At 40.8% G+C, this 21,949-nt stretch overlaps 1 protein-coding gene across 4 annotated transcripts in view; it reads left to right on the top strand.

The window, feature by feature from the left end:
- Positions 1-21,949, top strand: part of SLIRP (SRA stem-loop interacting RNA binding protein) — a 244,313-nt gene that overhangs the window by 128,807 nt on the left and 93,557 nt on the right. For all 4 annotated transcript variants that reach the window (XM_085889289.1, XM_085889292.1, XM_085889288.1 and 1 more), the window contains 2 exons: positions 12,138-12,373; positions 12,598-12,749. The gene's annotated coding sequence lies outside the window, so the exon portion shown is untranslated. The remainder of the gene's footprint in view (positions 1-12,137; positions 12,374-12,597; positions 12,750-21,949) is intronic.

Genomic DNA, 21,949 nt, shown 5'->3' on the forward strand with positions numbered 1-21,949 from the left:
CCTCCCTCCACCATTCTTCCAGCCATTGGTTGATGTCTTTTGCTCTACTTGTAATTTCTATATCGTTTCCTAATCCTGGGAGAATCCCAGAAAACATGACCTCACAACCCTTTGCTTACAGCCGCTTACCCAATGTCCTGTATCTATTTTTTCAAAACCTCTGAGTGAACTTTCCCGAAATAATTTGCTCCGAGGTGTACCACAACCAACTTATTCCTGCGATGACCCGATACAACATCATTTACCCTTCCTTCAATGTCCCTAACGCCTGCTCCTTCAAAACTGCACAGAATTCTATGTCTACAATCCTTCCTGCAGAATTAAGAATCGACATATTTAATTGTCTCATCACCCACAAAAACTGTCTCCCATACCTCATGTCTTCCAATCTCTATTCCTGCACCATCACCACCGCCTGCTCCCGCTGCGCCGTCGCCACCGGCTGCTTCCGCTGCACTCCTGCTCCCAAGGTATTTGTAGGATGCTTCGTTTTCTCGTTCCTGTATTGTACTTTCATTGATTGAGTTGTTGTCTTTTCTTCTTGTTTTCCCTTGTACTAATGTGCATTTGGCACATTTGTCCAGACCGATCTCCATTCAGATGTCCTCCGAGTCCTGTTTTACTAGTTTCAGTTGATCTGCTAATTTCTTATCATTCGGTGCAAAGAGGTTTAGGTCATCCCTGTACAGTAGGTGTGTTGCCCTTATTGTTTCCTTGGTCATTTTTCTGTTGCATGCCAGATTGTATCTGTGTCCTTGTTCATTGATGAGGTTACTCAGTGGGCCCAGAGACAGACAAAACAGGAGGGGGGAAAGGTTGTTACCTTGAAAGATACCACGTTGTATCTTTACTCCTGGAATTTCGATCTTTCCTTCCAAGTAAGGTAGTACCAGCATTGTGTTCCAGAGTGGCATTGCTTTCTCAATCAGTGCAACTATCTCGGGGTCATTTTTTGTATACTTGCATGCATTTTATAATCCATGAATGTGGGACATTATCAAAGTCTTTTTTGTAATCTATCCTGGCTGTGGATAAGTTGGTTTGTTGGAGCTTGCAGTTTTGGAGGATGTTTTTTTTTTTTTTTTTTTAGCAATAAATGGTGTATTATTTCATTGCGTAGGTGATTATACCTGATAAAAGTTTGTATGTTGTTGGCAGACATGTTATTGGTGTATATTTTTGGGATGGATGGGTTTCTTCAGATTTCGGGATTAAAAGTGTTGCCTTCTGTTAACCATTCATCCATTGGCAGTTCCCCTTGCACGAGTTTGTTTGATGCTTGAGCGTAGTGAGCGTGGAGAGCATGCCGTAGCTTTAGCCGGAAGTTCGGAATCCTATCCGGGCCTGGCCTTTTGAAGTTCAGTGCCTTTGCGAGATGTTTTCTTATTTTCTCTTCATCAGTCGTCATTTGGTGCATTTACTGTAGATGTTGCTTTTTCTTTTCCAAGTGCCGTATCCAATCTGCTTCCTCGTTGTGTTCTTTTTCATCTTCAAATATGCCTTTCCAGAATTTTTCTATGTACTTTGTTTTTTTTTGTTGTTTTTTTTTAAGGGTTGTTGTCACATTTTGTTTCTATTTCCCTGGTTCTCAGTAGAACTTTTCCAGGTTGTTTTCAAACCGTTGATTTTGATTTCTTCTGTTGGCCGCATCATCATAGTTTTTTTTAATTTTCTCTGCTATCTGTTGTGTTTGGATTTTATTATGGGTGGCTAATGGTTCTATTCCATTGTTTTTTTATGTTGTATTTCTTTTTTATTTGTCTGATTCTTTTTATGAGCTTTGGGCTTATGTTTCCCCTCTTAAATTGTTCTATTTGTCTCGTTTCCACTCTCAGTCGATCTCTCTGCTTCTCAGGTCTCTGTTTCCATGGTGGTGTTTTGTTTCTGGTCAGATTTTATCAGATCTATCTTTTTGTGTCGTTCTTTTCCTGTCATTTTCTCTTGGACATACAGTGCTGCTACGTAACTCACATCGTTAATTTCTCGCAGGTTACGTGATTTTGGGAGCATTTTAATGACTGCTTGGTTTGTTGTACTATTTTAAACTTTATTATTGGTTATTCTGTGAAGATGGAGAGCCTGGTGTTGGCTTAGTGGTTAGGGTGGCTGGCTTGGGATCCTAAGGTCCTGAGTTCAAGCTCCGTTGGCTGCTGAATTAACACCAGGTTGGGTTGACTCAGCCTGTCATCCTTCCGAGGTCGGTGAAATGAGTACCAGTGTACTGGTCCCGGTGTATGTCCTAGTTATAATAGGTGTATCATACCCCTGTGTGTCGTAAGAGGCGACCAGGGTTGGCGTCAGGAAGGGCATCCGGCCATAAAAAAAACATTGCCTCAAGAAAAGCTAACCCCTGCACAGCAGGGAAAAATGGCTGTAAAAACGGCTGTTATTCCATGAAGATGTGGTCTTTGCTTGGGTGATATGAATTTGATTTCCTCTATTTTAATTGCCAGTTCATCTTCGAGCCTGTGCCGTTCATTGTCAACCTCTTCTTGCTCTTCTTTGTGTTCTATCCTTGTTGCTCTTATTTGTTTTATTTGAAAATGTACTATTTGATCTGAGTTAGTAACTTCGAGTTGATCTTTCTCTAGGTGTGCTGCTTCAACATTTTCTTTTGTCATTCTCTGGTCATGTTGTGGAGTTTTCAGTTTTGTTTCTTTATTTAAATGTTCTTATCTGTTGCCCAATTTCCGTTTATGTTATTGTGATTAAATTTGAAATCTCATCTGTTTCTGTTTTCCTCTCTTGTTCTATTTGCTGTGTAGCATCAGTAAGTTCTCATACTTTTGATCTGTTATGAAAGGACTGTATCTTGTTCATATAAGTTGGTGAATACCCCTCATACATTGTATTTTCTACTGCATTGAAATTGCTACAAAATACACCCAAGTATTGATATGGCTAAAATAAATGAAATATATTTATGTTTATTCTGTCCTTGATGTTCTCAAGCAGCAAATTTGAATATCGTGGATATTACACAGATATGTACACAAGACTTTCCTTTGAATATATGTTTTCCGAAAAAAGGAAGTTCTGTATTGTTAATTACTTTGCATGGCTTGATAACGAATGGCTTTCTCAAGTATTGTGATTGTGATTTTCTCCACTTCATCTGTCATTTTTTTTACTTGATGTGGGGAAAGCCTTACAACAAGGAAAGAAAAATGCATTCACGGTGCTTTGATAAGTGTTCTAAAAAATGTCACCACCATGTTGGAGTGGCGTCAGGTTGCAATATCCTGCTGGTTAAGCTTCAGGTGATTTCTGACAAATTTGCACATTTCCAACCACTTCTCAGAGGAATTCTGTGAAAATAGGGAATGATGTTTACATTTAATAAAATATATATTTGGCATTGATTCTGGTTTACTCTTTGTCATTTTGTTGAGCTTATCAGGCTCTCATAAATATATTTGGCTTAAATAGTGAAGAGAATAGTGCAAGTGAACAAAGACACCATGGGACTGGAAGGAAGGCAGATTTACAACAAAGGTTTATCTTGCTTCTGGTGATCAAGCTGAAGGCAAAGCCCCTGACATTTTATCCATATCCTGCCAGGGGGAGAACACATATCACACTTCGGGTGCTTTTACAGCTAGCCTGTGGACTGAGATGGAAAAGCTCCATGGGATCACATCGTTTCTTGAAGTCGGAGCTCATGAAGCTTTTAAATAATTTGAAGATGTATTCAACAATGAGCTTCAACGTCTCTTCCAGCAAGAGATCATCTCGTTGCAATCAGCCACTTTTTACAACCTTAATTTATCACAAAAAGAGCAAAACTTTGCAATAGCTTATACACCTCTTGCACAGTTGTTTTTCCTGCTCAATAATAAAAATATTATTTTTGTTATTATTTATTATTATTATTATGATTCAGCTCCATGCTCCACACAAAGGCTCGGTTTTTTTTGAAGACGTTTGTATTTTACAATCCTCGACGGGTTTCCACTCGAACGCTGTACAAAAGTAAAATTGCAGTCCTTTATTAATCCAATTGTCACGTGAGTCTGTCGGTTTGTCAAACTCGAAACACTTGCTCACTCTCAATTTCACTGCACTCTCCAGCTTCGTTTACCTATTATGTAGACTCCTGTCCAGTGCTCCGTTTCTATACAGTAATACACTGCAAGTTTTTAATGATAGGGCACTGCATCTGCGATCAAAATCTCCAGGCGAGCCTTCGCTTTCTACGTGACTTTCTCACTTGTGTATTCATTGTCTCACAAGCAATTTTCAGGCTGCACTTTCAGCATTGTAACCACATGGAACTGATAATCCTCACGGATTTAGCAGTCTGTGACTCATTTCAGCACAATTTAACAATGTCGTGGGAAGTGAAGAAGTCAGTTCTGCACCTCAAAAAGATTGTAAAGTACTTTAAATTTAAAGCCTTTTCACTCGCATCAGGACCACAAATTCTCACAGAGAATTCCAATGACGTTTTCACCTCTTGTGACGTTCAAAACAATCATTACAGCACAATTGTAGGCAGGCAAGAACAATATCATCCATCAATATTATGGGCTTATTTAGTTTCCATTTCCAATCCAAATGTTCACATCAAACCAGGAAATAGAAGTGGGATGTCAAACTGTTGAAAACAACATACCTTTACCGATGTCACTTCCATCGCTGTGCCGATTACAGATGATTGTTTGTGTGCATTGTAGTTGGTTGCTCTCTGCTTATCCTTTTTATTTTCCTCAGTTTCACATAATAATAATAATAACCAGGAAGCACTGTGTTTTTGGATCGGTTGTGCCATTCCAAATGAAAATGCCTGCTGTTATTCTTTGGATTGTTATTACCCTCGCCAGAGGAGAGTGTAATACATTTGGGTCCGTTTGTCGGTTTGTTGCTTGGCGAAGGTATTTTGCAAAGTATGTTGGTCTGTTTGGTTGTTTGTCACAGCATTTTTGTCCACAGTTTTGAATCAATCTTTCTGAATTTTGTTGTGTATGTGGGTGACCGATCAAGGACAGCAAAGCACATTTTTGGTCAGCGTCCTGATCTGGATCCCATAATTTTTTGAATGATCCTTTAACATTGGAAAATAGGGTGAATTAAAATTGATGAATTAAATTTCGATCCATTAAACGAATTTCTTATTTTTTTTATTTGGTTATTTATGTATTTATTTATTTAATCAATCATTAAAAAAGAAAAAAAAAATTCCAACAGAAAATTGTATTGAGGTTATGAAAAGAAAATACCCTTCTTCGCAAGCCATGCCTGCCCATCATGCTGAATATGATTATTACAATAATCATTGTATCTCCATGATGATTACAATCAAATGATGACACACATCAGACACAGTTGTGAAATAACTTTATTCGTTCATTTTTGTCGTAGCTTAGGGAAAGGAGACTCATTTTTCACCTGATTTTGTTCAACAGGCAATCCATTGGTAATGTGAGTCCCTCTTTGCCTCTTATTTGCAAGTCCTGAGAGTGGAGAACACGCCATAACAGTGTTTGATTCATTCTGTTTTGCCAAGTGTCGCTCTATGAGTGATTTCTAGTTTGCTTGTCTGCACAAAAAATGAGCATGTGTATTAATTATATTCGACCCTTACAGACCTTAAGACCCCTTAGACCCCTTAGACCTTTTAAAACTCTGACCCCTAAGATCCCAATGTCCTTTAGAACCTTAAGACCCTCTATGGTCTTTTATAACCCTAAGACCCTTTGAGACTGAAGACCCTTTGGAACCCTAAGGCCCTTTATAACCAAAAGACCCTTTATTACCGAGACCTCAAAGACTCTTTATAACCCTGAGACCTCAAAGACCCTTCAGATCCTCTTAGATGCTTTAGAACCTTAAGACCCCTTTGACTCATTTTCTACCATTTTGGGCCTTTTGACCTTCATACCTTTCAGAACTTTTAATACGCTGTAGACCACTTTGACATTCAGAACATTCTTGGATGTTTTAAGACCCTTTGGACCCCTTTCAGACAATTCCAACCCTTTGGACCTTTAAATTGTCTTCAAAGGTCAAAATGGTTTAAATAGTGTAAACCCTTTCAAACCTTTCGACATTTTGTGACTTTTTGACCTTTTAACCATTTGACCTTTACAACTTTTCGGACCTTTTGTCTTTATGCATTTACAACTAGACCACTTAGACCTTTCTTTTGCAACCAATAGCCTTTCATTGAGTACATACTTTCCGTTTATTTGCTGCACAAAACAAGTACTGCCCAGTGTCTGCGATCTCTGATTTCTCTTTCTGGTTAACTAGTTTAGGGACCGATTTAAATAGCAATTAGTAAATCGTGAATGTAATTATTTGTTGATACACACCAGCTGTTTGATGTTGCCATATTACTGACCCTGTGGTGCCTCATAGTCAGGATGGAAGTTTTCTTGGGTCTTATTTATTGTCATGGTAAATGTCACTTGAATTAGGAACTGGCAACGATGTGGCTGAAAAGGTGTAGCCATAATTTTTGGAAAGAGCTTAGAAACGATGTAACTGCGCAACAAATGACTTGTTAAAAGAAACTTCCCCAAATAGGCCGTGGGCTGTCCGCCGCTGTCGTTCCGTTTCGTTCCGTGAAAAGGGTGCGACTTATTTTCCCTCCCAATATGGTCTAAATGATATTCGCTGTAACGTGTAAAAAGTTCTCCATGTGAACAACGCCCAAGTCTGAGCATTAATTAGAAGTTACACGCACTATTTTTCAAAGTGTAATCGGCGATTAACTGCGTACGTTGGCCGAGAAGTCGGCCAGCTGGCGTAGCAATATCAACTGCAACCAATCAGCAGGCGTATTTTTGTAAACACGGGTACTACTTGTACTGTCATGGCAGCTTCCACGTTGGCCTTAACTTAGTGACGTCCCGAGCAAAATCCCAGGAGAAGTCCCCTTCATGGTGTGTTTTGCATCTGTCATCGGTACAAGAACCGAATGTATGTCCATTTCCTGAGGTTAGATGGGGTAAATATCAGGAGTGCTTGGGAAAATGGCTACATTTACCCAGGGAAAGGGGTGACATCACCCGGTCACGTTATCACAGCCATGCTGGCATTGGCTTCACCAATATTCCACCGAGTGCTGGTTACCATCCGACGTGCTACAGACGGTTCACCGATAAAAAGAGACGGCTTGCGAGTAAGAAACGATGCTTGCATGTTTTTGAGGGAGCTACTGAAGTATCTGCAGATGCTTGTGTTCAAAAGCCTGGTGTGCTGTCATCACCAAAGAAGAGTCTGTGATCAAGATCGGCATTGCCAATCTCTTCACAAGGCCACATCCTCCCACGTATTTGCATGATTTGCAAGAAAGAGTCACGTTATCTTAACCGAGTCCACGGGCCAAAGCGTGATAAACTAGTTAAAGCTGAAACACTCACAGCAGGAACGTACCTATTTGTTATGAGCCAAATCAAATTTGATCATTTTGATTTGCCATTCTGTCTGTGTACGTCAAGTTTGTTGAAGAGCAAAGGAAATTTCATCCCACCTTCGATTTCTGGACGTCATACTTGGAGATGGTGACTCTATTGCTCCTTTTCATTCGAGCCCCTCGGGAATCCAACTGGGAGCTCCATCTCGCTGCAACCAGATCTATGTTGCCATGGGTTTTTTTTTTCGTACGATCGAGTACATTATTCCCGATATTTGACGGCTTATTGGGTTGAAATGATTGGCCTTCCGGAGACCCATCCTCAGTGCTATGCCGAACTTCGTGAACGTGGTCAGTGGACAGTCCAACGACAAGACCAACATGGTTTTTGCCTCTATAGCTTGCGACCAGGCTATCGAGCAGACTGTCAAGCGTGATTCGAAAACATCAACAGGAATCACCAACTTCAGCCTTGATAGAGAAGCCGTTCACCGCTAGATCCTTTCACAGAATGAACGTGCAGCTATAACCCGACAATGTCAGACCCTAGCGGGTAGTCATTCTGAATCACGTCGTCGGAAGGATTTGGATACAGCTCGTCCAATAAGGGATGAGAGACACACACAGAACCTCATGTCTACCACCACCTCAATGATGGATCCTTTCGATCCGAAAGCTGACTTGGTAAGCATTAGTTCTGGGATCATTGCAAGCCCCACTGTGAAGCATGATCTCCTCAATGCCTATGAAACCGGTGAGCATTTACTCTGCGGTTTTATGGAATCCCGCTTGTTGACGAACACTGTCGATTTCTACTCCATCCTCAAGGCTCAGAAGCTCAAAACTTTCACTGCACAAGTGAAAAGTACTTCGAGGGTAACATCTAATTGTGAGAATTGTCGGAATTGTGAGGATAGTTCGAAAACACCGACCGAAGAATTATTCGAAGGGGGGAATGAACAGGACGACGATGCCGATGATGATGCTGATGACGGTTAGATGAAAATAACCAATGCACAGATTCAGTATAACTAATGTCACATACCACAGCTTTTCGTGGACATCCATCTTCCTCGTCCTTCCAGTAATAATCCAGTCGTAGCATAGCATTTCAATAACGCATTGCCTTGATGTAGCAGCTATTGTCTCTATGACAAATAAGGTTCATTATGTAAGGTTCATTGTCCATTCACTTAAGGCTCAGTAAACAAATCCCGAGGACCAATAAGGTTCCACCTTGCCATTGCGAGATATTTATAATTTTTGATTTCGTTTCCCACCGATGTGTGAATTTCCTTTCGTGTTTCAGTGAGATTGACAGATTGTGATACATGGCTTAATCAGTCATAGGAAGATAATTAAGAATTAATTAGTAATTTTGTGAAGATGATTCTGTGTAGTCTTCCCTTAGCAGAATGTGGTGTAGGTTAGTTAACAGCTTCGCTGTTCACATTTCCATTTCTGTTTGCATAGAAAGTGTATAAGATGAGAATGTTATCCGTCTTTTAATGACGAAGTGCCTAATTACTGTCAGAGTATGATGGCGATAATTCATTAATGTTAAGTAAGCAGGTGGTTGTATCCGTACGCGCAGTTTCAAATCTCTAGGTCAGTCGATGTGGAAGATGAAGCCTTGTCAATATCGAGATAATTAGTGATAATAAAAAGATTTGATCGCGCTCGGGCTAAAGTAACGATTGGCATTGTTTATATTTTCCACATTGGCCACCCCAGGACCACGATATTTCCTAAAGTGGAAGATAGTAGTACGTTCTGTGGTCTTCAGTCATTTCAGACATCTCGGTCAGTAGTGGAGGTTGATACAGGCTCGTAAAAATGAAGGAATTCCTCAAAAATCGCTTTTCTTCAATGCTTTTCTTTCTTTCTTTTCTTTTTCTTTTCTTTCACAGTTTCTTTTCTTTTTCTTTTCAAACAAAACAGAATGAATCAAACATATTGAATGATGCACCTTGTTGCAGTTTTCATTATCTTGACAATAAAGTGTTTACATGGTCGATACTTCTGATTCGTGAGCTATGTCGTTGTATCTGACGCCCCCGTGGAGTTGAGGCTTGGGAGATGTATATTCGCCGAGATATACGATCTGCAAAATGGGCAAAAACGCCAAAATGTCACTTTTCGCACCCTGGCGACCAACTTCGACAGCTCACTGTGCCTAATTGGGCTAAGATCTCGTGGAGAACTTTTGTCCTAATGTCTACCATAAACGTGTCGACAAGCAGCCCAAAGTTCACCTCGCACCCCTTCCTCGGAACGAAAAGTGTTTTTAGGGCCTTTTCATAGGAACTGCCCACGGCCTAAAAAGACTCCCGCTAAATGAACACACAATGTATTGTTGAAAGTATTGAATTTTGTTGGATTCTTCTTCAGAATATTTGTAAAATTTCAGTGCTCAGGCAGTTCAAATATAGATTATGTTTGCATAGTCGAGTGGATATGTTATAGCATTGTAACTTTGGCGATACAAGCCTCACATTTGGCACACAGCTAGGGCATGTTCAAAGGAAGATTTCCACCCATACGACCATCGCAGATCTTTCATGTGAAGGAACTGCCACCATTTTTCAAAATGACCCCAATTCCATTGTCATTTTATTCTTATGTAGTAGATTACAAAGAGTTGAGGCATCAAAACTTGATTTAGTTGCATTTTCCACTTTATTAACACTCGTACTGCTGAACAGAGATAAATCTATAGTAAATGTCAATGTGTGTCAGTGTCTCCTCCATAACTCCAAAACTATCAAACCTAGCAGCCTGAAACTTTGCATGCATACTAATGAAACTTCAAGGAAGTGCAAGAGTGAAAATTTGGTGTTTGGCTTAATTAAAACACCCCTTTTGAAGATAATTGACTGCCTTATTTAATTATATTCTTCATCAGGCAATCCTCGGCCACCTCACCCTCTGGGGTTCTAAGGCGTATCGTAGGAAACCTTGCTGTGGTCTGAAGCCACCATGTGTTTATGTCCTGTTCAACCATGCCTTGACTTGGAACAGGCTGAAACGATTTCTTAACTATAAAGTTTTTCTTTTTTCATTTTCCTCACTCATATTATTGAACGCCTGTTCATCACAGCTACAAATCGCTGGGTACATTGCAATGCTTATAAACGCCCGGAGACATCAGCATTTGTTGCTTTATTTCATTTCCGCACAAGTGATCTCCACAAGTATCTCTTAAACGAAGGAGAATTACAAAATTTAAGCTCCAGAATCGAACTTACAAGTAGTTCCGACTCCTAGAAAAGTGTTCATTTTTCCAATTCGGACATATCTGACATTTTGGGCATCTCCGGGAGGTGTATGCATTTGACAGACGTACGTTTCTGCCTGTGTTGGGCCCTGCGGTGCCGTGCGGTTGGTGCCTTGGGAGGTGTCTGATCCGCTGAAAATGTGCAAATTAATTTTTGCAGAACATCGCTTTGTTTCATCTTTGGTGTGATCTAATATAATCCACCTCTCACTTCGACATCGATACATACAGTATATAAAAATAATAAGGTCCATCCAGCCACGTGTTTGTCATGATCTCGCTGTGAAAGCACAGAGTCGAGATCGACATTTTGTGTTCTGTGCCTTGATGTATTTTTCAATTGATTTTTGCTAATTTCCCCCTTGAATTCCTCTTTCAAAAGGTGGAAGCTTGGGATGAGCTGATAGTTTACTTTGTAACTTCTAGCTTTGGCATGAGTGGATTTTGTCGACACAGAGCAACAGGGCACACCAGTGTATGCCTCCCAAGGTGTGCCCCAGTCTTCTTAGCAGCAGCTTGAGCCTGGTCACAAGTTATGCTGACAGTTCAATGCACCCCACTGATGTCAATGCCTGGATGCTGGAACAGGGATATTCCAATCCCATGGAAATGAATCAGGTGAACCTCTAGAGCTTGGATTATGGTCTATATTGTGGTGAAGAGGTCACCGCTGAGTTGAAGAGGGCAGGTGACATTCTCCATCTCACAGTATTGACCGGTTTTCTTTTCCAAGATCAGTAGAGATGTTCATTGCGTGATCATATGAGATGGACAGTCACAGGTTGACCATACTGTCCACTAGGTCATGCTTGCGAGTCTTTGTGTGGACCATCACTGCGAGACACACAGGCAGTAGTGTTTCTCAGTCTTGGCTGTGCCGAACACTCATTGGAGCAGTGGCTGTCTCCATTTGGTATACGGAACTGTTGAACACCAGTGATTGTGAGAGGATGATAGCTGACTGGGGCACCGACTGGTTGCATGCCTATTACTTGATGTTTGGGCCATTCAGGATCATAGGCACTCGTGACAAAAGTTATTTTTGGCACTGACTCGTCTTGGCACTGGTAATGAAGTGAGCCGCTGAATCGTGTTTTCATTTTGATCATGTTTCAACGAACAAATTTTGCAGCCCTGGCGAGATAAATACCATCACTCTCCATCATGATCACATGCTTTTTCTTGAGCAGAAGCCACATCTTATTTGCTAATGAGTACCACATCATGGCCTTGCGTGTCGGCTTCCATGTCAGGAATGTAGGCAAAGATTCAATTATTCAGCTTGGTTGAGTGAACACACCTGGTAATTTCAGTTACAAGTTATTTTTGTCTATTACTGTATAAATTTTCCAGGTCTGTAATTTTGAAAACTGGTGCAACAAGATTATCCATATGGGTTTCTTCAATATAGGACATAAGTCCAGCCAATGTGATGCCATGGTTAATAGCAATAAAATCTGATTCTTCAGGTAACTTCATTCCACATGCTCTATTGTACAGGGAGACAATGAACTCGATATGGTACTTGGCCTCTTGTGCAATCAAGTCACCAGCACTCAGTTTTGTGAGTCGAGGCTTGCCCTGCAACTTGAACATCAAGCTCAAATATTGATACTTCACGAATGAGTCTCCAGCTGCTGATTCACCCCAAATATATATGTTGTAGCAGAAGATCGACCTTTTTCCAATGCTCTTACTTGTGTACTTCTTGAAAACATCAGCACTGCCTTCACCAGGTAATTTTTCTCTTCTTTACCTGTTGTAGTTTGGTTTTGTTAAACTGCAGTATGCATGAATCATGATATCTGGCATTGTGCTGCCGAAATGTTGCCTCCATGTCCTCACCATCATCCATTCGTGACAACTGTATTGGTTTTGGCAAGCAATAAATCTTACTTGAAATCTGAGGTTGTCAGCTATGCTTTTGTATCCTGCCCCTTTGTACCATGTCTTGAATCAGTTGGACAATATGGAGTATTTCTGATATGTCGTCCTGACAAGGAAAACATTTGTCCCAGTCTGTGCGACACTGAGTAGAACTCCTCGATGTCCCTGGCTGCTGAGGATCCACCACCTTGTGCACCTTATGCATTGTCAGACAAGGAGCTAAAGGTCAGTGGGGGAAGAAATGAAGAATATGGAATACTGCATACAGATAAAAAAAGATGGTATAAATGGCACTGTGTTATCACCAATATACACAACTTAGACAAACAATGCGAGTAACGGATGAAAGGATAGAACCAGTTCATTATATTGTTGTTGATTTTTTTTTTTTTTTGTTAACTGAATCTCATGTTTGACGTGCTTGGTATAATTCTACCAAGCCGGCATGATTATACAGTTATACAGTTATACCAAGCACTTCAAATGGTACTTCATCTCAATGGCTGATGCGTAGGAATACAAAATATATTACAGTATACACATTGGCATCATAGTGTCTATCATGTAAATTGAGGGATATTGTGAGACTTTAAAATAAAATAAACAGTTGGCTAAATGCTGTGGTCCCTCATTCAAACAGTTTCGTAAGTTGTCCCATCATGAATACATTCTATGGGATTTTGTGACTTTTCATGAAGGAAATCGGTGGGATTAGTTAACTGGCAAAAAGGTCAATATGGAAACATTTTGTATGATAATTTTGTGTGTCATTTCACTCCAGAGATATCAGAGCCCTTTTGGAGAACTTTGCAAGGATCTGAGAGAATACCCTGAAAAACTAGAGACCAAAATGTTTATGAAAAGCAGTATATCATGCAGCGATTTTTGCTCATTTTTGTAACTTTTTCCCTTATCAAAAGATGAACTTACTAGATATTACATTTATAATCGCTTTATTATATTCCTCAAATCGGTACAGCACTTAAAGCTGTCTTGAGGCCTAATATACCAATCATTAATGAAACTATGCATAGTAATGTATGCACCTGAGCTTAATCACAATAAAACTAGTTGGTGGCCATCTTGCAAAATGCCTGCTACTGCTGTTATCCTCCTACTACTAATTTGCAATTGGTCACTGGCTTTGACACCAATACAAATTGTTATATTGCATCGGATGTGGCAATAGATGTGAATTGTTGCTCCAAGCTTGCACGCACGATGACAGAAGACGCCATTTGCATTTTTGCCGCATTCATCCCGACCCCGTTTATAATCCCATGAGGGCATGGGCAACTTCCTGATAGAGGAAATCAGCGATGGCCCGAAAGCCGATAACTTAAGCATTTGGTTCACTCTGTCCGACAGATGTCAACCTATGATCGAGGAACTACTTAATTTCAATTGAATTTTATATTCAATTTTATACACATTTTCACTCTTTTCATCCTTTAACAATAGGATCACTGATGCCTCCAAATGGATCTCTTCAATTAAATATTTTACCATCACCGTCAGAATTTATGCTTTCCTTCTACTTTGCCTAACTTCTATGTCACAATGCTTAGCCAACTCCAAAAGCTCAGATTTCTTTAACTCACCACGTTCTTCCACACTTAGTGACCCGATAAACTCTTTTGCATTAAATGCCATAATGATCATCTGTGGGTTTCACCTGGCTATCTTTAAATCACTTTATTATTATTATTATTATTATTATTATTATTATTATTATTATTATTATATTATTAGTAATTCGGTAAAATATCCTGAACGAAAATCACTTTGGTGTTAACAACTTTGGTTTTGTATCGTACTAATTATTTTAAAGTTTTAAATCCTGGACAAGCCCTCAATTTATACTATGGGCAAATCTCGGGGCACCAAAGCGAGTGCACAAGTTACCCAGAAGATGTCGTGGTAGAAGGATTTCCAGACAATAATATGTCCTTTCTGTTGCTGAATTTACAGGTGAAACCAGCAGACTACAGGAGGTAGGAGATTTAATAAGTAATATTTATTAATCTTTACTGTCTTCCTTTAAAACACGAAAGCTGATTAAAAGAAACATTTAATGATTTTTGTAAGAATCTTCAGATTACAAAAGCATATATATGTCACAGATAACAATGCAGGTAGGAATTAACTCATGACTTTTGAAGTGGTAACTTATCTCAGGTGACCAGTTCTTAAAATAAACTTCAGCAGGTTACAAATAGGTAATTTTTTTTATTTTTATTTTTTGCTTTGAGCGCAGGGTGAAACTGGGACTTTAATCAGGGCTTTGGAGTCGCTGAACCAGTCCCATTTCACACGCAGCACTCCCAATTCCCTCTTTACTGGATGAGCTGGATTTTGAAGTGAAATCTGCCTCATTACATGCAACATCCAGCTGTTCCTCCTCTCGTTTCACATCGTACTTCCCTCCTGTTCTTTGATGTACTCTGTCAGCAATTTATGTTGCTTGACACTTTTTGCTCGTCAGCAATATTTGACTCACGTTTACTGCACAGTCGATTCATTGATCCTATAATGGTGGCCCACAGATGCCGCACTTTGACCTCTTGCCAACTTATCTAACAACTCATTATTTTAAAACAATGCTATATCCTTTCTCTGGCTTTTGGAACAACTGATTTTGTCCATCGTTTTACATTTGGGCACTATTATTAACTGTTGTGTGTCTGCTTCATCTAGTAGATGTAGTATTGTCTGATCTCTTATGTCATTTCCTGTTCGATGACGATTCATAAACTTGCTTCATTCCCATATGCTGGTCTGATTACAACAATTAACAGTGCTCGAGAAACGAGAAAAAGCTCGTAATGGGAGGTAATTTTACATGCGGACACAAAAAATTACTCATCTCAGCTAAAAAACCACAATAACTAAATCGGAACACAACAGGTTGCCCGTTGTCAAATCTAAATCGCGATTGGGCAAAACCCGCTACATTAGAGGAGGAGGATATTTGAGGGTTTACTCTATCTACCTAAATCACATTTCAATTAACTTTTACCTACAAAAGAATTGCATTTAATACTGTTCCAGAACAATGAGTTGGTGGACGTTAATGATCCCATCGTGTCTTTCGTGAACAGAGCTATTGCCGGAACCATGGGAAAATTCCAAATTCTTGATTACCTCTGATAATGCAATGGCAAATTACCCAGTATAACCATTGCAAATAAACTGCTTCAGCAGCACTAAAGCTCTGTAACAGAGTGAATCATACATCACAATCATCAGAACTGCTCTCTTGTTTGTTTGTTTTTTTCCTGTACTTTTCCATTCTTTATGTGGCATCTTCTTCATTTTAATCACGTCTTGTACTTCTATTCTTCATTCCACTGCCATGTTTCCTTTTCCTTGGATTTTCCTCCCTTAATTTTCAGCAGCATCTTTTCAGCCACCTTGACAAAGGTTTATTTTACAGTCTTCCATATTCTTTCAACTCCACCATCCTCCTGTAACTCTCTCTACTTTCTCTGGACTTCCTTTTTGAAGAAGACCAGCTTTTTCTGATCAGATTCCACAGTTTAATCTTTCCCCTTCTCTTACTTGCCCTTTGTCTTTTATTTCTCTCCCTCATATCTATCAGGTGTTTCTCTCGACACATCCATAAAGCTAAAAGCCCACTTTTCCTATAAACTATAATAATAAATGTCAGTGTGTGTCAGTTTCTCCAACATTACTCCAAAACCATGAAACCTAGCAGGCTAAAACTTTGCATGCCATACTAAGGGAACTCCAAGGGAGTGCATGAATGAAAACTGGGTATTTAGATAAAGTTAAACACCCCTTTTGAATACAATTAAAGGGGTTATTAAATTAAAACCAAAAACAGGTTTACCCTTGGTCAACCCATGTTCACCTCGCAGGGGTCTTAATTTGCCATTTTGTTTCAGCCTACTCAAAAAGCTTTGGCAATTTTCCACGATGACCTCTCATTGACTAATTATAGTATATAATCAAAATCTGTCTTGAGGTTTTAGGATTGGTGCTGGTGGACTAATAGTCCTGCAGTGAAATGTTGTTTTGGGGGTCAACCTTGCACTTGCGATCCTATAAAGTTTTTTTTTGCAGTTTTTATATCTTTGAAGGGTGCTGAACAAGAATCCAAGTGATAACATCCTGTCAGGTTTGGGCAATTTGCATAATATGCAAATGAAGTCGGCCATTACCGAAATTCAGTTTTTTTGCTATATCTATGGCTATATATTTGATAGGATGGAAATAATGGTGTCTAAACCTAGGTTTTCATGGTCAAGGAATATAATAATACCAGTTACAAGTGCCTGAGATGGCGGCCATCTTGGATTCCAAGATGGCCACCACAGTGTTTGGCTATATCTATGGCTATATAAGGGATAGGATGGAAATAATGATTCTAAACCTAGGGTTTAGGGGTCTAGCAGTAATGGGTAAGGATAATGAATGCCTTAAATGGGTCCACGATTACGGGGTGGGGGTGGTGGTGTTCCTATATCGTTTGGCATGTATTGACCAATATCATTTTCTCATTTCAGACACCAGAGTGAGATATGAGCCAATGCTTATTCCATCCATGTAAAGGCAACTTTACAAACAAGCCCTTGTCAACATCTGATGCAGACCGTATTCGAAGCATCATCCAGGCAAGTAAGATCTATAAAGATGACCTCCATGTGTCTTTGGAGAAAATGCTTGCTGAAGATGAAAACCCATCTGTCCAGTGTCACCGACATGTATGTGTATCAATTTATACATCGCAGGTGTCTATAAAACGATTTCTGAAACATAATGATACTGAAAACGCATCACCAGCTCCAAAGCGATCGCGTCGTTCTGATTCGCAAGGAACGACATTTAACTTCCGAGAGCACTGCATATTCTATGGTGCATTATGTATCATGGATCGCGATCCGAAACATCCAGATCGGTGGAGAAAAGTCACTTTGTGCCATACGGCCGATCGTGCTGCCGATTGCACCTACAAGCAAAAGATATTGCACACTTGTTTCGAGCGTCAAGACAACTGGGCAAAGGATGTTGAAATCCGTGTTGTTGGAGCAGTGAGTGATCTACATGCGGCGGATGCAAGATACCACATCGACTGTAGGGATGCATTCATGACAGATCATGCTATCGCAGCAGCTGTCAGAAGCAGCCTTGATCCGAGTCAAATATCTTTGGACTCTTCTTTCCAATCAACTGTATCCGAAATGAAAGCAGACATGACAAAAATATGGAACTCTACAGATGTTTATAACCTGTATCTTGAAAACGGTGGGCAGAAGTTGTCCCGTAGAGCCTTAGTTTCTCATCTGTCAGATCATTTTGGGCCTGATTTACTCATTTTAAGTGGTTCAGGTGTTGCCAGCCTGTTGGTATTTCAGAGTAAGGCATCAGGCCTGTTACATCTGGTAAATGATGTAGACGACTTCGATTGTGCATTAGAAAGGGTTGCAAAACGCATTGTCCATGAGACGCAGAGGTTACCAGCTGATAGGAAAGTATACCAAGCTAGTGTAGACATTGATATTGCACTGGACTCTGTCAGTGAAACACTTCGCTCACTGTTAGTTAAAATGTCTGACAAAATGAACTACACTTTGTCAGCTGCTCTCATTGGCAACATTGTCACCAGCATTTTAACCAACCGATCCACCCCTCTTCAGATTGCACTCGGTGTTGTCCTCAATCAGAGGTCTCTGATTGAACAGTTCTATGATTGCAGGGTAGCTTGTTCTTATGATGAAATATTGCGGTTCAAAGCTTCAGCAGCAGCAGCAGCGCTCAAGAACTTCACCATCATGGGTATGACCTGTCCCAAAGATGGTATCATTCAAGCTGTTGCAGACAGACAACTTTGACGCAAACATATCCTCGCAGAACGGACTTGTTAGCACCCATTCCCTTGCCATTGTAATGACTGTTACTGACAGGTACTTGACTGAGGAATCACATCTTGAGACATTCCCTAGACTGACAGCAAATGAAATGCAGCAGCAGGTAATTGATGACATCTTTGTAGAGAGATACAAAGGTCCCAAAAAACCTGACATGCCTGATACTGAGGCTAAGCGAGCTCTATTGCCATTATGTGTTCTAGCCGCACAAGTGGTATCACTTTTGACAGCCCAATCCCTCGAGTTCGACTTCTTGCAAGCCATTGACTCTGATGAGGGCATACCAGAGTTCAACGGATTCAATACTAAGTTGTCAAGGGAACAGGGCCATACCATAAGACCAGCCACAAGAGCCATTTACCGCCCATTGATAGACATGAACCCAGCTGACCCCGACACAATCCTGACAGCAATGGTGAACACACAAGATCTCACCAATAGCTGCAGACAGCGCATTACCCTCTTCACTAATGACCAACAACTATACAGGGTTGCTGTAGGCATAAAGTGGGTCTACCAAGACCGGTTTCTTAACTTTATACCAAGACTAGGCGGAATGCACCTTCTGATGAGTTGTGTTGGATACCTAATGGCAAACACTGGTCAAGAAGAAATCATGAAAACAAGCTTTGGAAGTGTTCCGAAAATGCTTAGTGGGAAAAAGTTTCCTCAAAACGTCAGAGCTCTTCAGCTTGTTGTGGAGGAAGTCCTAAGAGGTATTGTTGGACAGTTGGAGAGTCACACTGAACTTCAAGAACATCTAGAAGTATTGTCACAAGAGAGCAGGACGACACGACTCTGGGTAGACTGTCTAATCAAGCCAGTTTTTCTTACGATGCTCTTTGTGCGAGCTGAACGTGAGGCCGACTGACCACTACATCTCTATGCAGTCAAATAAATGATGTCGTATTTCTTTGCTGCGGGACATCACCACTATGCCCGTTACGGCCTTTATTACCTGAGGTCGATGGAACGTCTCCCCAGTGACATCTTGCATCATTTCCTGAAAGGGGACCATGTGATGAGGCATAAACCTGGTCTCTGGAACGGTATCTGGTCAGACATGTTTATAGAGAGCACCTTTATGCGATACGGCCACGGTGCTAGAGGCATCACAGGGATCACTCTCAAGCCGTCTGCACTCAAACGATGGGCTCTGAGTATGCATGCATGCACCAAGATTGTCAACGGTGTTGCAGACATGACTAGAGGATACAAAGAGGTTGATGTCACGAGTCATAAAGAAGAGAAACCATCTAGGATCCACGGCCACTGGATAATGACGACCATCCAAAAGGCCTGGTGAACATCCAAACCGGACAGATACAACCAGAGTCTGTAAATGCAGAGCATGCTGCTGACATAAGCAAGGCACAGATGATCGCTTTTGAAAGTAGTCTGCCATCTGGCTTCAACACCCCTCTATCCAAGAAGGTTGTCACGATGGCCGTCACGAAGAAATCCATCAAGGTTGGGGGCCAAGATGGACACGATGTCAATCTGATATACTCACGGGTGTTGAGGCTTCAACAAACACGAGACATTGACTTACCAACAGTTCTCAAACATGAACTTGCCCCCATGCCGACCTCCATGTTCAAGGAAAATGGCACCATGTGCATAGCGTCAGCAAAGTCTACACTAAAGAAAAAGCTCCAAGTGTTTCCAAGTGTTAGTTTCCTCACGTATTGTTCAGAAGGCAGAAGCTGTTATAATTGATGGTTGGGCTATCCTCTGGTGTGTCCACTGGCCATGTAAGGGTACAGTCAAAGACTTTGTGGACAATGTGTGCAGCTTCATCATCCGTAAAATGTCGCAGGGGGATGTCTATCTTGTATTTGATCGATACTTCGATTTCAGCATCAAAGGCACAACACGGACAAAATGGTGTGGTCAGCAAGCCAGTAGACACCATCGCCTAACCCTCCAAAGTCCTCTCCCACCACAAAAGGTCGTCCTAACTATAGCGGACAGCAAAGTTCAACTCAAGTTGATATGCACAGAACTGCTCAACGGAGGGGAAAAGATGAAGAACAAGCTCGTCCTAACTGGCTAAGACCCTGTACCAATAGAAGTCAGCTGTGATGTCCTGAGACAGAGGGAAGATCTAGAGAACTTTCATGAAGAAGCAGCTGTAATCATGGTTCATCAAATGTCGAAGCTGGCAGAAGAAGGTGCAACGGCCATCAACGTACTGTGCGATGATACAGACGTCTTCGTACTGCTCCTACCTTTTTACCACAAACTTGATCTCACGTGCGGCCTGACAATGGAATCTACTCATTCTGAAAGAGCTTTGGTTGACATAGCAGCATCTGCCAAAGAGCATGCTAAAATAGCTCCACAGCTTCCAGTGAGGCACTGCCTTTCTGGGTGCGATACTGTTGCGCAACTGTTTGGTGTTGGCAAATCAACTGCCATCAAGATGCTTCAGGCCAGTCAAACACTCGAATGCTTGGGTGAGCTTGATGCTCCAATGTCAACTATTATAGATGAAGCTACCAAATTTATCGCGAAGTGTTATGGGTGCACGACTACTGCAGACATGTCCGACACGAGGGTACAAATATGGTCCCGGAAAATGGGGCGAAAGAACATGACAGCAGTGCCAAAACTAAAGACACTGCCACCAACAAGCCAAGCATTCGTAGAAAATGTTCGACGTGCTCATTTCCATACAGCAATTTGGAAGGTGGCCCTTCAATCAAAGCCCCCCAACATGAATCCAGAAGAGTACGGATGGGCGTGAGAGGAAACTTCCAAGTCTCTTCTTCCTGTTCCAATGCCCACAGACATTGCACTTGCTCCACCACAAATTTTGGAGTTAATAAGGTATGGTTGTACTTCAGGCACCCCATGTAGAACAGCGCAGTGTGGTTGTTGTGCCGCTCATTTACCATGCACTTTCTTCTGTGCATGTCAGAGAGATTCAAATATCAATTGCCATAATGAACGTACAAAACAGGTAGAACATGACATTGACAATGACGAGACCGACGAGGAGACTGCTGATGACGCCGACGATGGTTGACCTCTATTACGTACTTCATTCTTCTAGTCCTTATAATGGTACCAGCTGTTATCCAAAATGTAGGTTAGAAATAGAATCCACTCTTATCTTCATAGATTTCATGTTGATACAAACTGTCCTATCCCATATAGCCAGTCCCATAAATGGAATCCAAGATGGCCGCCATCTCAGACACTTGTAACTGGTATTATTATATTCCTTGACCATGAAAACCTAGGTTTAGACACCATTATTTCCATCCTATTCCATATATAGCCATAGATATAGCCAAAAAACTGAATTTCGGTAATGGCCGACTTCATTTGCATATTATGCTTATTGCCCAAACCTGACAGGATGTTATCACTTGGACTCTTGTTCAGCACCCTTCAAAGATATAAAAACCGCGAAAAAACTTTATAGGAACGCAAGTGCAAGGTAGTGTGGAATTCTGCAGGACTATAAAGAACTGTTGAAATCTGGAGTAAAATCTGAAAATTTAAATAACTGACGAAGCATATGCA

This window comes from Eptatretus burgeri, chromosome 7 (assembly GCF_056783735.1).
Source record: "Eptatretus burgeri isolate ZD-2024b chromosome 7, Ebu_testis_v1, whole genome shotgun sequence".
Taxonomy (NCBI): domain Eukaryota; kingdom Metazoa; phylum Chordata; class Myxini; order Myxiniformes; family Myxinidae; genus Eptatretus; species Eptatretus burgeri.